The sequence below is a fragment of the Zalophus californianus genome, chromosome 10 (genome assembly GCF_009762305.2).
Source record: "Zalophus californianus isolate mZalCal1 chromosome 10, mZalCal1.pri.v2, whole genome shotgun sequence".
In the NCBI taxonomy this organism is placed as follows: domain Eukaryota; kingdom Metazoa; phylum Chordata; class Mammalia; order Carnivora; family Otariidae; genus Zalophus; species Zalophus californianus.
In genome coordinates this window covers 109,306,781-109,322,036 of record NC_045604.1, presented here as the reverse complement: position 1 = coordinate 109,322,036, position 15,256 = coordinate 109,306,781, and the positions used below count along the sequence as shown (strand labels likewise).

Sequence of the window (15,256 nt, the reverse complement as noted above, 5' to 3'; positions counted from 1 at the left end):
ACCCCAAATTGTATACTTTAAATGGATGGATTGTATGGTGCATAAGTATAAATTGTATCTCAATGAAGCAGTTTAAGTGAAACCAGTAATTCTATGCTAGAGCCAGTTAAAGGGGAAGAATGAAGGGAATAATGGGATGGGAGCTAGGGAAGCCTAAGTTACAGACAGACATGCCACACTCAGTGGTTCTTAGCGCAGAGTGGGGGGTAGCTAGACTGACCCATAGGGGGCATTTGGAAATGTGGGTGTTGGTTGGTTGATTCTGTGACTTGGGAAGTGCCATTGGCATTGAGGGGATGAGAGCCAGAGAAGCTAAACATCCTGCAATGCCCACATCAGTCCTGCACACTAAGAATTATCCCAACTGGGCACCTGGGTGGCTCAGTTGGTTAAGCGACTGCCTTCGGCTCAGGTCATGATCCTGGAGTCCCGGGATCGAGTTCTGCATCGGGCTCCCTGCTCAGCGGGGAGTCTGCTTCTCCCTCTGACCCTCTTCCCTCTCGTGCTCTCCTATCTCTCATTCTCTCTCTCTCTCAAATAAATAAATAAAATCTTATAAAAAAAAAAGAATTATCCCAACTACTATCACCCCCATTTCCTACCCCCCTCCCTCCAACCAAAAAACTTTGCTCAGGGGAGATTTCTTGACATTAGCATTTATGTATTTTAGTACTTTTCTACACAAGGCTTTGAAAAGCTCTGTTGCATTTTTGCAACTATAGGAATAAATTCACATCAGCTTCCATGCCCTCAGCTTTATGAGGTATAACTGACAAAAATTGTAAGATATATATATATATATATGTATATATATATATATTTTAATATTTTATTTACTTGGGGGGCACCTCGGTGGCTCAGTTGGTTAAGCGACTGCCTTCAGCTCACATCATGATCCTGGAGTCCCTGGATGGAGTCCCGCATTGGGCTCCCTGCTCAGCAGGGAATCTGCTTCTCCCTCTGACCCTCCCCCCTCTGATGTGCTGTCTCTCTCTCATTCTCTCTCTCTCAAATAAATAAAATCTTTAAAAAAAAAAGATTTTATTTACTTGACAGAGAGAGACATAGCGAGAGAGGGAACACAAGCAGGGGAGTGGGAGAGGGAGAAGCAGGCCTCCTGCCGAGCAGGGAGCCCAATGCGGGGCTTGATCTCAGGACCCCAGGGTCATGACCTGAGCCGAAAGCAGACGCTTAATGACTGAGCCACCCAGGCGCCCCAAAATTGTAAGATATTTAAAGTATAGGGGCACCTGGGTGGCTCAGTCAGTTAAGCGTCTGCCTTTGGCTCAGGTCATGATCCCAGGGTCCTGGGATCGGCCCCCGCATCAGGCTCCCTGCTCAGTGGGGAGTCTGCTTCTCCCTCTCTCCCCTGCTCATGCTCCCTCTCTAGCTATCAAATGAATAAATAAAATCTTTAAAAAAATAAAGTATACATCATGATAATTTGATATATATGTGTGTGTATATGTATATGTATATATGTATATAATGAAAGGATTTCCTCCTATCTAGTTCATTAGGACATCCATCACCATATATAGTTGCTAGCACTGTGTTGTATAATTGAAATTCGCTAAGAAAGTAGAACATCTACTTTCACATCCACATTAGATTCCTAGACCTTGTTTATCTTATAGCTGAAAGCTTGTACCATTTTACTAACATCTCACTATTCCCGCCCCCACCCCCAACCCAGCCTCTGCCAACCACTTTTCTACTTTTCTGTTTCTATGAGTTTGACTTTTTTTTTTTTTTTTTTTTTTTTTTAGATTCCACATATAAGTGATGCCACACAATATTTGTCTTTCTCTGTCTGGCTTATTTCACTCAGCATAATGCCTTCAAGCACCATCCATGTTGTCACAAATGACAGGATTTCCCTCTTTCATGGCTGAAGAATCCTCCATTGTATGTATGTATATGCATCTCTCATCTTTATCCTTGCATCTGCTGATGGACTTTAAGGTTGCTTTCACATCTTGGCAATTGTGAATGATGCTGCAATGAGCACAGGAGTGTAGCTATCTCTTCAATATCCTGTTTTCATTTCCTTTGGATGTATACCCAGCAGTGGGAGTGCCGATCATATGGTGGTTCTATTTTAGTCTGTTGAGGAATTTCCATACTGTTTTTCTTAGTGGCTGCACCAATTTATATTCCCACAAACGGAGCAGGAATGTTCCCTTTTACCCGCTTCCTTGCAAAGGCTTGTTGTTGATATCTCTTGTCTTTGGATGACAGCCGTTCTAATAAATGTGAGGTGAGATCTCATTGTGGTTTTGCTTTGCATTTTTTTTTAACTTTATTTTATTTACATCACCTCTACACCCCACGTGGGGCTTGAACTCATGACCTCGAGATCAAGAGTCGCATGCTCTTACGCCTGAGCCAGCCAAGGTGTCCCTGGTTTGCATTTCCCTGATGATGAGTGATGTTGAGCACCTTTTCATGGACCTGTGGGCCACCTGTCTGTCTGTCTCCTTTGGAAAAATGTCTCTGCAGTTTCTTCTGCCCAGTTTTAAATTGGATTTGTTTGTTTGCCCATGGAGTTGTGTGAGTTCTTTGTAGCTTTTAGATATTAACCACCTCTTATCAGAGGGATGGCTAGCAAATATTTTTTTCCCCATTCCATAGGTGGCCTTTTCATTTTGCTGGTCGTTTCCTTTGCTGTGCAGAACATTTTTAGCGTGATGTAGTCTATTTTTGCTTTCGTTGCCTTAGTTTTTGGTATCCTGCATCCGCTTTTGATTCTTGCACCGGATCAAACTAAGCCAAGAGCTGGTCTATCCTTAAGCCCAGAGGTCCTCACTTCTGCAGGATCCATTGGCTCTGGTTTTTCCTTGGGGTCTCGCCCAGGTTTTGTTATTTGTTTAGAGGTTATTTTTAGCCAGCTGGACCAGTTTTGAGGTAAATCTTTTGGGTACTTGCATGGCATTATTTTTTTTAACTGATCATGACTATTTTAAACTGAGTGAATATAAGTTCTAGGGCAGAAACATTTCCTTTTTAAGGCGCCGTTTCTCTGGCAGTTAGAAAAACTAATCCAAAAGATTAGCAAAAATAGCCTCTCATTAAATAGCTTGAATCTGGGGAAATGCAGGCATTTCTTCTGTTCAGTGAACCTCTCTGGGGTGAGAGCAAGAAAGAAGAGCCGAGGATTGCTGCGGACATCTGTGGATAGTGAAGTCCTTACTGGAACCGAGATTTCTTTTGTTTCAAACTAGGAAGCTTACCTTCCTCAGTGATAAACAGTATATACCTGACCCAAAAATACATCGCCAAAAATTTAAATCAAAGCAGTAGTCTGCTGGGGAGAAAAGCTCTTTCCTTTCTATCTGAAGGCAGTCATCAGCGCAAAGGTAAGCCAAGATGGGTGCTTACAAGTAGGTCCAGGAGCTATGGAGGAAGAAGCAATCAATATTATGCACTTTCTTCTTGGGGGACAGTGCTGGCAGGACTACCAGATCTCTGCCCTCCCTAGGCCGCCCCCCCCCATGCAACCTGGCCTGATAAAGCGTGCAGACTGGGGTACAAGGGCAAGCAAGGTTATGTCATATACCAGATCCTTGTGCAAAAGGGTGGCCGCCCAGTTCCTAAGGGTGCAAACCTGTCCATCATGGTGCTAACCAGCTCAAGTTTGCCCAAAGCCTACAGTCTGTTCCAGAGGAATGAGCTGGACGCCACCATGGGGCTCTGACAGTCTTGAATTCTTACTGGTGTGGTGAAGATTACACGTACAGATTCTTTGAGGTTATCCTCATCGATCCATCCCATAAAGCTATCAGAAGGAATCCTGCCACCCAGGTGATCACCAAACCAGTCCACAAGCACAGGGGGATGCGAGGGCTGACATCTGCAGGCCACCAGCACGTGGCCTTGGAAAGAGTCCCAAGTTCCAGCACACCACTGGTGGTTCTCACAGCAGGGCGGGGGGAGGGGCGTGGAGAAGAGACAATCCTTTTTGGCTCCACTGTGGCCACTAACATAAGTAAAGTTTGTGAAATTCTTACCTGAGTAACGATTTAGGACAGGCGTGTCTGCTTAAATGTGTTCTTTAATTTGTCTGTTAAAATGAATTGTCTGGATGTGCCTGGGTGGCTCAGTGGTTTAAGCGTCTGCCTTAGGCTCAGGTCATGGTCCCAGGGTTCTGGTATCGAGCCCCACGTTGGGTTCCCTGCTTAGCGGGGAGTCTGCTTCTGCCCCTCCCCCTGTTCATGTGCACGCTCTCTCTCTCTCTCTCTCTCTCTCTCTCTCTCGGTCTTAAATAAATAAAATCTAGGGGCACCTGGGTGGCTCAGTTGTTAAGCGTCTGCCTTTGGCTCAGGTCATGATCCCAGAGTCCTGGGATCGAGCCCCACATTGGGCTCCCCGCTCAGCGGGAAGCCTGCTTCTCCCTCTCCTGCTCCCCCTGCCTGTGTTGGCTCTCTCACTGTGTCTCTCTCTGTCAAATAAATAAATAAAATCTTTTTAAAAAATAAAAATAAATAAATAAATAAAATCTTTAAAAATAAAGAAAAATAAAATGAGTTGTCTGCAGATTGTTCCATGAATGGATTGTCAAATGATGAAATTTAAACTGCTATAATGTTTGAAGACTGTAAGTGATGGTGTATCTTGTCAGATGAACCCATTTGTCTTTGCTTTATCTTATTAGGGAGTTTATACATCAGTGTTAAAAATGTTGTTGGCAGGGGGTGGGGGAAGTGCCTGGCTGGCTCAGTAGGTAGAGCATGAGACTCGATCTTGGGGTTTGAGTTTGAGCCCCATGTTGGGTGTAGCAATTACTTAAAAAAGTAAAATCTTTAAAACAAATAAAACAAAATGCTGTTTGGTACCATAGGTGTGAAATAAATTCTGTAAAAGTGGAATGCAGAAGCTGGCCATGTAGATTTGTTGGTGCATGTGTTGAAACCTACAACTTCACTGGGGTGATGTAATGCTCTTCTGGTTTACTCTGCAATGGCTGTTTTTAGGGGTTTGGTAAGAACAAGCGCATTGCATTGGATTTTGCTTGGAAATGTGAAGAATATCCTAATCTTTTCTCATGATCGTATGCAGGATTATAAAGTTAACAAGGTAGAGCCCACATTTTTAGGTTGAATCCAATATTCCATTTATGTAACTGCTATTTCTAAAAGAATAGTTAAAAGAATGCCACCATTTTTAGGAGAATTGAATAACCTCTTGCAAGAGGGTTCTCTTACGAATGAAAATAAATCCTGTTTAGCCTAAGCAGAAAGAAAAAAAGAAAGGAAGGAAGGAAGAACGAAAGAAAGAAAGAGAGGGAAGGAGGAAGGGTGGGTGCTAACTTCCTTTGGGTCACCCCTGGGCATCCCTGGTTTATCTCAGTGGGTTTAATTGGTTTCTGCATGTTTGGGAATCAGTAGGTCCTGAAGCTCTCTCCGCAGCTGTGGGGGTACAAGTCTCAGCCCCCCTCAACCCTGGGAGCCACAGGCCCAGAAGCAGGCTTTGCCTTCCAAGGTTGTAGGTAAACAGAATATTTCCATTTGGGAAGTGTTTGAAGTTGCTTTTTAACTTAAAACAGCCTTGAAAAAAAAATTAGGCTAAGTGAAATAAGCCAGACACAAAAGGACCAATATTGTATGCTTCTACTTCGGTAAGGGACCTAGAGTAGTCAAAGTCCTAGAGACAGAAAGTAGAAGGTGGGCGCCAGGGGCTGGGGGAAGGGATGGAGGTCAGTGTTTAATGGGGACAGAGCTGCAGTTTGAGAAGATGAGAAAGTTCTGGAGATGGGGATTGGTGATGGTCGCACACCAGTGTGAATGTGCTTAATGCCCCTTAACTGGACACTTAAAACTGGTTAAAATGATAAATTGTATGTTTTGGATATTTTGCCACACACAGACAAACACATACACATACACATACACACCATTAGCCTGTAGCAAGCTCCTTGGGCAGGGGGCTCAGTAGGAAGATTTGGGAGTCCATCAGACATTCAGACCAGGATTTGAATCCCACCTCCACCACAGACTGCTGCTGTGTGACCTCGGTAAGGCATGTAACCTTTGACCCTCAGCTACCGTCTTCTTCTTTTTTTAAGATTTTATTTATTTATTTTAGAAACAGAGAGAGGGAGAGAGCATGCTCGAGTGGGGAGAGGGGTCGAGGGAGAAGGAGAGAATCCCAAGCAGACTCCGTGGTGAGTGTGGAGCCTGATGTGGGGCTCAGATCTCATAACCCTGAGATCATGACCTGAGCCGAAACGCCAAGAGTTGGACGCTCAGCCAACTGAGCCACCCAGGCGCCCCTGCCTTCTTTATAAAAGGTGCTAATGTCTACGTTGTTAGGCGTATTATGAGGATCTTGTGTACAAAAGCATGCAAAGGACTTTGTCCTGTGCTTGCACATGGTAGACCCCCAGCAAATGGTGGATACAATTGGAAGTAGAGTCATTGTCTACTTGAAAGCTTAAATTCATTTAAATACTACTTAATGATAGTTTAAAAGAATAGCTAGGTCTAATAATGTTAAGATTACTTTTTTTTTTTTTTTTTAACTTTCTAGCTGGCAGTATGGTTAAAATTAAGGCTAAAAACTAGGGCGCCTGGCTGGCTCGGTCAGTGGAGCATGCGACTCTTGATCTCCAGGTCTTGAGTTCAAGCCCCATGTTGGGCGTAGAGCTTAGTTAAAACAACAACAACAACAACAACTAATTTTTGGCCTCATATTTGCCAATTCTAAGTGCAGATGTGTCCTAAATACTGTATATGTACAATGAGGGCACCAGGAAGGTTTGTTTTATGGCTGAAGTTCAGATCTGGTTATTGGCATGATCATCAGTATTGGTGGTTAAAGACAAAATTCCACGAGGGGAAGTATGTGCAATGCGTACGTTCTGTTTAGAAAGACTTAAAAGGTGAAAAGAAAAAGTTTGTGTAGCTGGTCAACTAACAACATCCGAGTACCTATTGGTCTAAGTATGTGGGTTCTCACATTAGGCTGCCTGGGTGGGGGGCCCACCTCCATCCTTTCCAAGCCATGGCCAACTGTGGTGTTGAAGATCAGGGACAACTCACAGATGGGCTTAAAGAAGGTTTACTGAATTTATTTGGACAGTAACTTTGAGGTAAGCTGGGAGACCTGAAAACTACTTAACATGGCACTTGTGTTGCTTTTTTTGTTTTTTTAAGATCTTTTATTTATTCATTAGAGAGAGAGAGAGCACAAGCAGGGGGAGGGGACAGAGGCAGACTCCCTGCTGAGCAAGGAGCCCAAACTGGGGCTCCATCCCAGGACCCCAAGATCGTGACCTGAGCCGAAGTCAGATGCTTAACCGACTGAGCCACCCAGGCGTCCCCTTTGGCCAAGTTATTAAGTATCCATGCTTTCTGCTTGCTAGAGTTTGGGTCCCTCCACTTTCCTGATTTGACCAGCTACCTTAGCAAACAGAACTCAACTTTTAATAAACTATCAGTTCAATCAATCTGTTACTATTTACATTTTGCATTTCAAATAAAATGAACTTGGAAGATAATAATTTAAACTGAGCTTTAGTGTCTGATGGAATTGTTTAGGGCTAAAGGCATGTGTTTAATTTCAGTTTGGGAAGATTGAGACACAAGCATATGCCTTCCTTAACAAATTTTTTTTTCTCCTGCCCACAAAGTATCTTTTCAACTGATCATGATACTCAGATTAATTTGCTTACCAAATTATATTTCCATACATTGTTAGTTAAAATTTTTTATTGAGGTGAAATTTACATAACACAAATTAACTATTTTAAAGTAAACAATTCAGGTGTAATTTAGAACATCCACAATGTTGTGCAAACACCACCTCTATCTATTTCCAAAACATTTTCATCACCCCAAAAGGAAACTTATACCCATTAAGCAGTTGCTCTCCATTCCCCATGGGGTCGCTTATTCTGGATATTTCATATACATGGAGTCATGGAATATGTGACCTTTTGTGATTGGCTTCTTTCATTTATCATGTTTTCGAGGTTCATCTACATCGTAATATGTATCAGCACTCCATTCTTTTTTATTACTGAATAATATTCCTCGGACATATTAGCGGACATACCACAATTTGTTTACCCATTCGGTAAGTCGATGTACATTCAGGTTCTTGCCGGCCAGCCTGATGGGCCCAACTGGCTCTCGGGACCATGCTGTGATGGTAGATGCCAGCCAGAATCCGTGGTCTTGCAGCATTGTCTTATTTATGTGGCAGAACAGTTGTCAGACATGATATTCAGTGAATGCACATGAATTTCACTGGCGTTCCTAGATCTGGAGCTTGTCAATTAATATCCTTCGGGGACTTTTAATCTCCTAGGATTCATTTTTATATTTGACATTTGGAAAACGCTGTGCTTTTTTTTAACATCAGAGAATAAGGTCATTGTTACTCAGTCAACTCCCTAGTATTTTATTCTCAGCCATGCGGAATATTTGTTTTTTTTGGATTGTTCTCTGATTTCAGTTGCATAAACTGTGTATACCACTGGTTCTCAAGCTAGACTGGTCTTAAAAGTCACTGGAAATACGTAATAGCCATGCAGATGACCAAGATAGCCCAATTTAGAAAGGCTGGGTAGAATCTACATCTTTTCATGCACCAAGGTGGTTTGTAGATAAAACTTTGTGAAACAGTTGTATATACAGATGTCCTGAGTTAGCCAGTAAAAATCTATCAGATTGGATGGAACTTTTTTCAACATACCAAGTTGAAAGATATGTTTAGAATAATTCATTAAAGTCCCAAAGAACCCATCACCACAAAATATATGTTAAATGAAAATGGAAGAAATACTTTTTTTTTAAAAAGATTTTATTTATTCATGAGAGACAGAGAGAGAGAGAGGCAGAGGGAGAAGCAGGCTCCCCAGTGAGCAGGGAGCCCGATGCAGGACTCAATCCCAGGACCCTGGGATCATGACCTGAGCCGAAGGCAGATGCTTAACCATCTGAGCCACCCAGGCGCCCTGGAAGAAATACTTAAAAAAAATTTGTTTTTAAGATTTTATTTATTTATTTGACAGAGAGAGACACAGCGAGAGAGGGAACACAAGCAGGGGGAGTGGGAGAGGGAGAAGCAGGCTTCCTGCTGAGCAGGGAGCCCAATGCAGGGCTTGATCCCAGGACTTTGGGATCACGACCTGAGCTGAAGGCAGACGCTTAAAGACCGAGCCATCCAGGAGCCCCATATTTTAAAATTTTTGATGAAAGTAAGTTTTGTTCAGACAGACTTTATATCTGCCCCATGTGATTTTTTTTTGAACTGAAAAAAAATAAGTATAGATTATAACAGGAAGTTATAAAAAAATGTATAGGGAGATCCCCTATGCCCTTCATCCAGTTGGGTCCAAGGGAAACATCTTGCATAGTTATGGTACCATATATATTATTATATATAACATATATTACATATGTATATATATAACATGTATACTACATGTATGTATAATATATTACAATAACCAAGGAATTGACATTGATATAATCTACAGAGCTGATTCAGATTTCACCAGTTTAACTCGTGTGTGTGTGTGCATGCACATGTGTGTAGTTCAATGTAACTTTTTTTTTAAAGATTTTATTTATTTAGGGCGCCTGGGTGGCTCAGTTGGTTGGGCGACTGCCTTCGGCTCAGGTCATGATCCTGGAGTCCCGGGATCGAGTCCCGCATCGGGCTCCCTGCTCGGCAGGGAATCTGCTTCTCCCTCTGAACCTTTTCCCTCTCATGCTCTCTCTCTCTCTCTCTCATTCTCTCTCTCAAATAAATCAATAAAATCTTAAAAAAAAGATTTTATTTATTTATTCATGAAAGACAGAGAGAGAGAGAGAGAGAGAGAGGAGAGGCAGAGGGAGAAGCAGGCTCCCAAGGAGCAGGGAGCCCGATGTGGGGCTCGATCCCAGGACCCTGGGATCATGACCTGAGCCGAAGGCAGACGCTCAACCATCTGAGCCACCCAGGCGCGCTCAATGCAACTTTATCACATATGTAGATTCATGTACACACCATCACAATTAAGACATAGAATTGTTCCATCACTGCAAGGGTCCCTCGTGTTGTCTTTTTCTTTTCTTTTCTTTTTTTTTTTTTTTTAAAGATTTTATTTATTTATTTGAGAGAGAGAGAGAATGAGAGATAGAAAGCACGAGAGGGAAGAGGGTCAGAGGGAGAAGCAGACTCCCTGCTGAGCAGGGAGCCTGATGCGGGACTCGATCCCGGGACTCCAGGATCATGACCTGAGCCAAAGGCAGTCGTTTAACCAACTGAGCCACCCAGGCGCCCTTTCTTTTCTTTTCTTTTAAGATTTTTATTATTTCAGAGAGAGAGCTAGAGAGGGTGAGGGAGAGAGAGAGCACAAGTAGAGTGAAGGGCAGAAGGAGAAGCAGACTCCTCGCTGAGCAGGGAGCCCGATGCGGGGCTCGATCCCGCGACCCAGAGATCATGACCTGAGCAGAAGGCAGATGCTTAACCGACGGAACCACCCAGGCGCCCTTCTTAAAAATAAAATGTTTTAAAAAATTGTTAAAAAACATCTTTTTGTGTACTTATTTGCTCTCTGTATATCCTTTTTGGGGAAATATCTGTGCATGCCTTTTGTCCATTTTTAAATTAGATTTTTTGTTTGTTTTTAAAGATTCATTTATTTTTTTTCGAGAGAGAGAGAGAGAGAGAGAGAGCAGGAGGAGGGGCAGAGGGAGAGGGAGAAAGAATCCTCAAGCAGACTCCCCACTGAGCCTGGAGCCCAAATCGGGGCTCAATCCCAGGACCAGGAGATCATGACCAGAGTTGAAATCAAGAGTCAGAGACTTTACTGACTGAGCCACCCAGGTGCCCCCCCTTTTTTTATCATGTAGATTGTTTTTACTGTTGAATTTGGAGAGATATTTATGTATTATAGATATTCCATTGAAAATATCTTTTTGCTTTTTCTGATTACAGGGGTAATACATGCTCATTATTTTAAAATCCCAGCACTTCAGAAATATATAATACAGAATATGAAAGTTTTCTCTGTCATCCTAGTAAAGGTCTGACTGTATTAACTATCAGAGGGTTTTTTCTTATGCATACACTATAGACATACTCGTATAAATACTTTTTATTTTAACCAAATGGAATGGCATGGGAACTGTTTAAAACTTGTTTTTGTTTCACTTTACAATGTATGGTGGACATCTTTACACATTGACTGGTAGGGACCTGTCTCATGCTTTCAAACATCTGCACAATTGTCCAGTTATACACACAAGACTTTAGAACCGCAATGAAAGCATCAACTTGAAAGGCAGGAAAGTTCCCATGGTATTCTACGTTTCATTTATGTTTGGCGTTTATCATCCTGAGGCATATGGTTTTTCAGAATCTAGAAGCCAAGGCAGCTGTCAATTTTAACTGAGCTCCTGCTTTTGACTGAGAAATTAGTAATGTGGACCAATGGCCTCTTACGTTTTTACGTAGGATGTCTTCTTAGCCTCTCCCCCAGATTTTTCCTTAGGAGCCCCCCACCCTGGTGTAAATTAAGCTTCAGACAAAAAAACAACTCCAGGTGTCAAGCTACAATCAGCCCTGAGAACAGAGCTTTGGGACCTTGACTTTGCTGTTTTGTGGAAACGGATCTGATGATTTGCACAAAAGTTCCTGCCTCTCCTTATGACCAGATTAAAAGTCCAAGTCCCAACAGTGCGTTCCAGGCGCTATGTCAACTGTGCTCAGTTCTTCCTCCTCTCCTGTCTCACTGACTGCCGCCCCACCGGCCTCCGCGCCCTTCCAGAAGCTGGCACACGGCAGCCCCAGAGCCTTTGTCCCGGGCTCTGTCTTTGAGAGCTCCTCTCCCATACCCCAGCCCAGCCCACACCGCTCACTCCTTCACCCCTCCTTCTTTGCTCCTCGTCACCTTCTTTAATTAAAAAAAATTAAAAAAAGATTAGGTACTTTATAGCATATTTGTCAAGGTAGGTCAGTGGTATGATTTCCCAGTTTACACACTTTTTTTTTTGGAAGATTATTTATTTATTTTAGAGGGAGAAAGAGAGCAGGGGGGAGGGGCAGAGGGAGAGGGAGAAAGTGTCTTAAGCAGACTCCATGCTGAGCGAGGAGCCCGATGCAGGTTTCGATCTCATGACCCTGAGATCAGACCTGAGCCAAAGTCAAGAGTCCGAGGCTTAACTGACTAAACCACCCAGGCACCCCAGTTTACACACATTTCTTTTATCTATTTATCTATCTATCTATCTATCAGAGACAGAGAAAGCAAGCACAAGCAGGGGGAGTGGCAGGCAGAGGGAGAAGAAGCAGGCTTCCCGCTGAGCAGGGAGCCCAATTCGGAACTTGATTCCAGGACCCTGGGATCATGACCTGAGCCGAAGGCAGACAGTTAACCGACTGAGTCACCCAGGCGTCCCTATACACATTTCTAATGGAAAAATTTGGGGAAATGTTTCAGCAATGTAAGGCATAGCTCTTAAATATCTAGAATACTCATCTTCCTTTATTCTGGGTAACAGAAGGATATAAACTTAAAAACATAAAATAACTTGATAAAAAAAGTAACCTAAAAATATTTTTCTTTGGGGCGCCTGGGTGGCTCAGTTGGTTAAGCGACTGCCTTCGGCTCAGGTCATGATCCTGGAGTCCCAGGATCGAGTCCCGCATCGGGCTCCCTGCTCAGCGGGGAGTCTACTTCTCCCTCTGACCCTCTTCCCTCTCGTGCTCTCTCTCTCATTCTCTCCCTCTCAAATAAATAAATAAATAATTTAAAAAAATATATTTTTCTTTGCACAAATTGTCTCTCTTCCCCCTGCTGTAACACCATTTCATCTCTGCAGAGCAGTTACAAAATCCTCTTATCAATAGAGAACAAGAGAAGTATGAGTGGGGGCCCTGGCTCCTCCCATTAAATAGTAATCTTGCTCACAAGATTCCTTTTCTCACAGCCTTTGTTGGTTTTGTTTTATACCATGGTGAAATATCCCTAACATAAAAGTTACCATTTTAGCCATTTTGAAATGGTTAAAACACAGAACCTACACTATGCTACCATCAAGACCATCCATCTCCAGGACTTTCCAGCCTATAAACAAAACTGAGACTCTGTCCCCATCAAACATTCCCTTCCCCTCCTCCTCCTCCAGCCCCACACACCCACCACCTCCTTCCTGTCTCTTCCTGTCTCTGGGACTCCAGGGATCTCCTAGAGGTAGAATTGCCAAGTATTTGTCTTTTTGTGACTGGCTTATGTCGCTCAGCATCATGTCTTCAAGGTTCATCCATGTTGTAGCAGATGCCAGAATTTCCTTAGCTTTTAAGGATGAATAATATTCTATTATGTGGATGGACCACCTTTGGTTTATCCATTCTTCCGTGATGGACACATGGGTTTCTTCCACTTTTTGGGCTCCTGTGAATAATGCCTTTCTGTCTCTCACATCATGGAAAACTGTGTCCCCTGAAGGCAGGGATGGTTGTCTGCTTTTCTGGGCTCTACTCTGGGACACACAAAAACATCAGATAATCACACAGACTTCTTGCTAAAGAAAGCCACGGACAGGCATTTCTCCTCTACTCTCTCCCATTGGAAAGAAGTGGCCCCCTTGCGTTTCACTGTCATGTTTTCCAAGCTCTTTATATATTCTAGATGTGAGTCCTTTGTCGGCAATGGGACTGCAAATGACTTCTCTGTCTGCGATGTGTCTTTCCATGCTGTTATGAGAGTCTTTTGCAGAGCAAATGTTTTAAATTTTAATTAGGTCCAATTTGTCAATTTTCCCTTTTATGGGTATACGATGATAGGGGTTTTCTCGGTAGTAAAATACACACAATATAAAATTTACCATCCATGGCATTTGGTACATTCACAATGCTGGGCAACCAGTGTGTCTAGTTCCAGAGCATTTTCATCACCCGAAAAGGAACCCCTATACCCATTCCCTACCTCCCCCCCCCCAACAGACCCTGCTTTTTATCTCTATGGATTTGCCAACTCTGGACATTTCAGAGATAAGTGGAATCCTACACTATGTGGCCTTTTGTGTCTGGCTTCTTTCGCTTAGCATGAGGTTTTCAGATGACAGATGTTTTGGTCGGACTCGTGGCTCTGCACTGGTGGTCTGCATTCCTGTTGGGTCGTCAGGCAACAGGCTGGTGTTGTCCGCACCTCCCAGCTCAGCCCCTCCTCCCTCTCCTCCCGCACACCCTCTTCCCAGCTCGCCAGCTCCCATTCTGGCTCTCAGGGCCCCACTGCTCCAGACACGTGTCTCTGTCCTGGCAGCTCCTCAGGGTTCCCGCACTGGCCTCACCTCAAGCCGCCACCACCAAAGCCTGCTTCTCCCTCATCCCCCCCTTACCCTCCGACGTACGACCCTTGACATCTCCTTGCCCAAAGCCCACCCCCAGAAATCACTTACAGATGGAGAAAATGGGCTTCAGAGTCAGACCACCTGGGTCGGATTTTCATTCACTGGCTAATGCACCTGGGCAGGATGGCTGATGATTGGGGCAGATTGTATTTGGCAAAGATGGTATCTCCTGTCCCACATGCTTTTCTAGAACCTTGTCACCCCATCAAGAGAAGAAGTGTAAACCCATCCCCTTGACCCTGGAAGCGGGCAAACTTATGACTCACTTGTAACCAGTGTGACATGAATGTCCCTCCATGCCTTGCAAGGCTAGGTCATAAAAGGCTGTGCAGCTCCTGCCTTGTCCGCTGAACACCGGTGCTTGGAGCTGTGTGTGGTCGTGCCAGAGATGGTACATGCAGCTGACATGCTGTGGGGGGGAGGCCACACACAGGCATTCTAGCTGACCGCCCCAGCTGAGGTCCCAGCTGGAAACCGGCGTCGGTTGCCAAATATGTGAGTGAAGGTGCCTCCACATGATTCTAGCCCCCACCATCCAGTACCCCCCCCACCCCTCCCAGCCTTTGGGTCTTCCCAGGTGAAGCCCCGACCTCATGGCACAGGGTCAAGGCATCCTTGCTGTGCTCAGTGTTCATGCCTCACCCCCAGAATCCATCAACGTAATAAAATGGGGGTTTTATACCTGTAGGCTTGGGGCTGTTTGTTACACAGCCGTAGTAACTGGAACAATGATAACAATTCTGTCTTGCCAGTTCGACCTGCTGAGTATATCTGAATCTGGCTGCTTCTCCCTGTCCATCTTCACTTCCACCACCTGAGCTGCGGCCCTTATGTTTTCCCTGCATCAGATTCCAAGCATGTCTTTCTGCCTCTCATCTCAACCCTCCAAGCCTTCCTTCCCTTTCTAAACA

At 43.9% G+C, this 15,256-nt stretch overlaps 1 pseudogene; it reads left to right on the top strand.

The window, feature by feature from the left end:
• The first annotated feature begins 3,369 nt into the window (after nucleotides 1-3,369).
• Nucleotides 3,370-3,983, top strand: LOC113932067 (annotated as a pseudogene).
• Nucleotides 3,984-15,256: the final 11,273 nt, after the last annotated feature.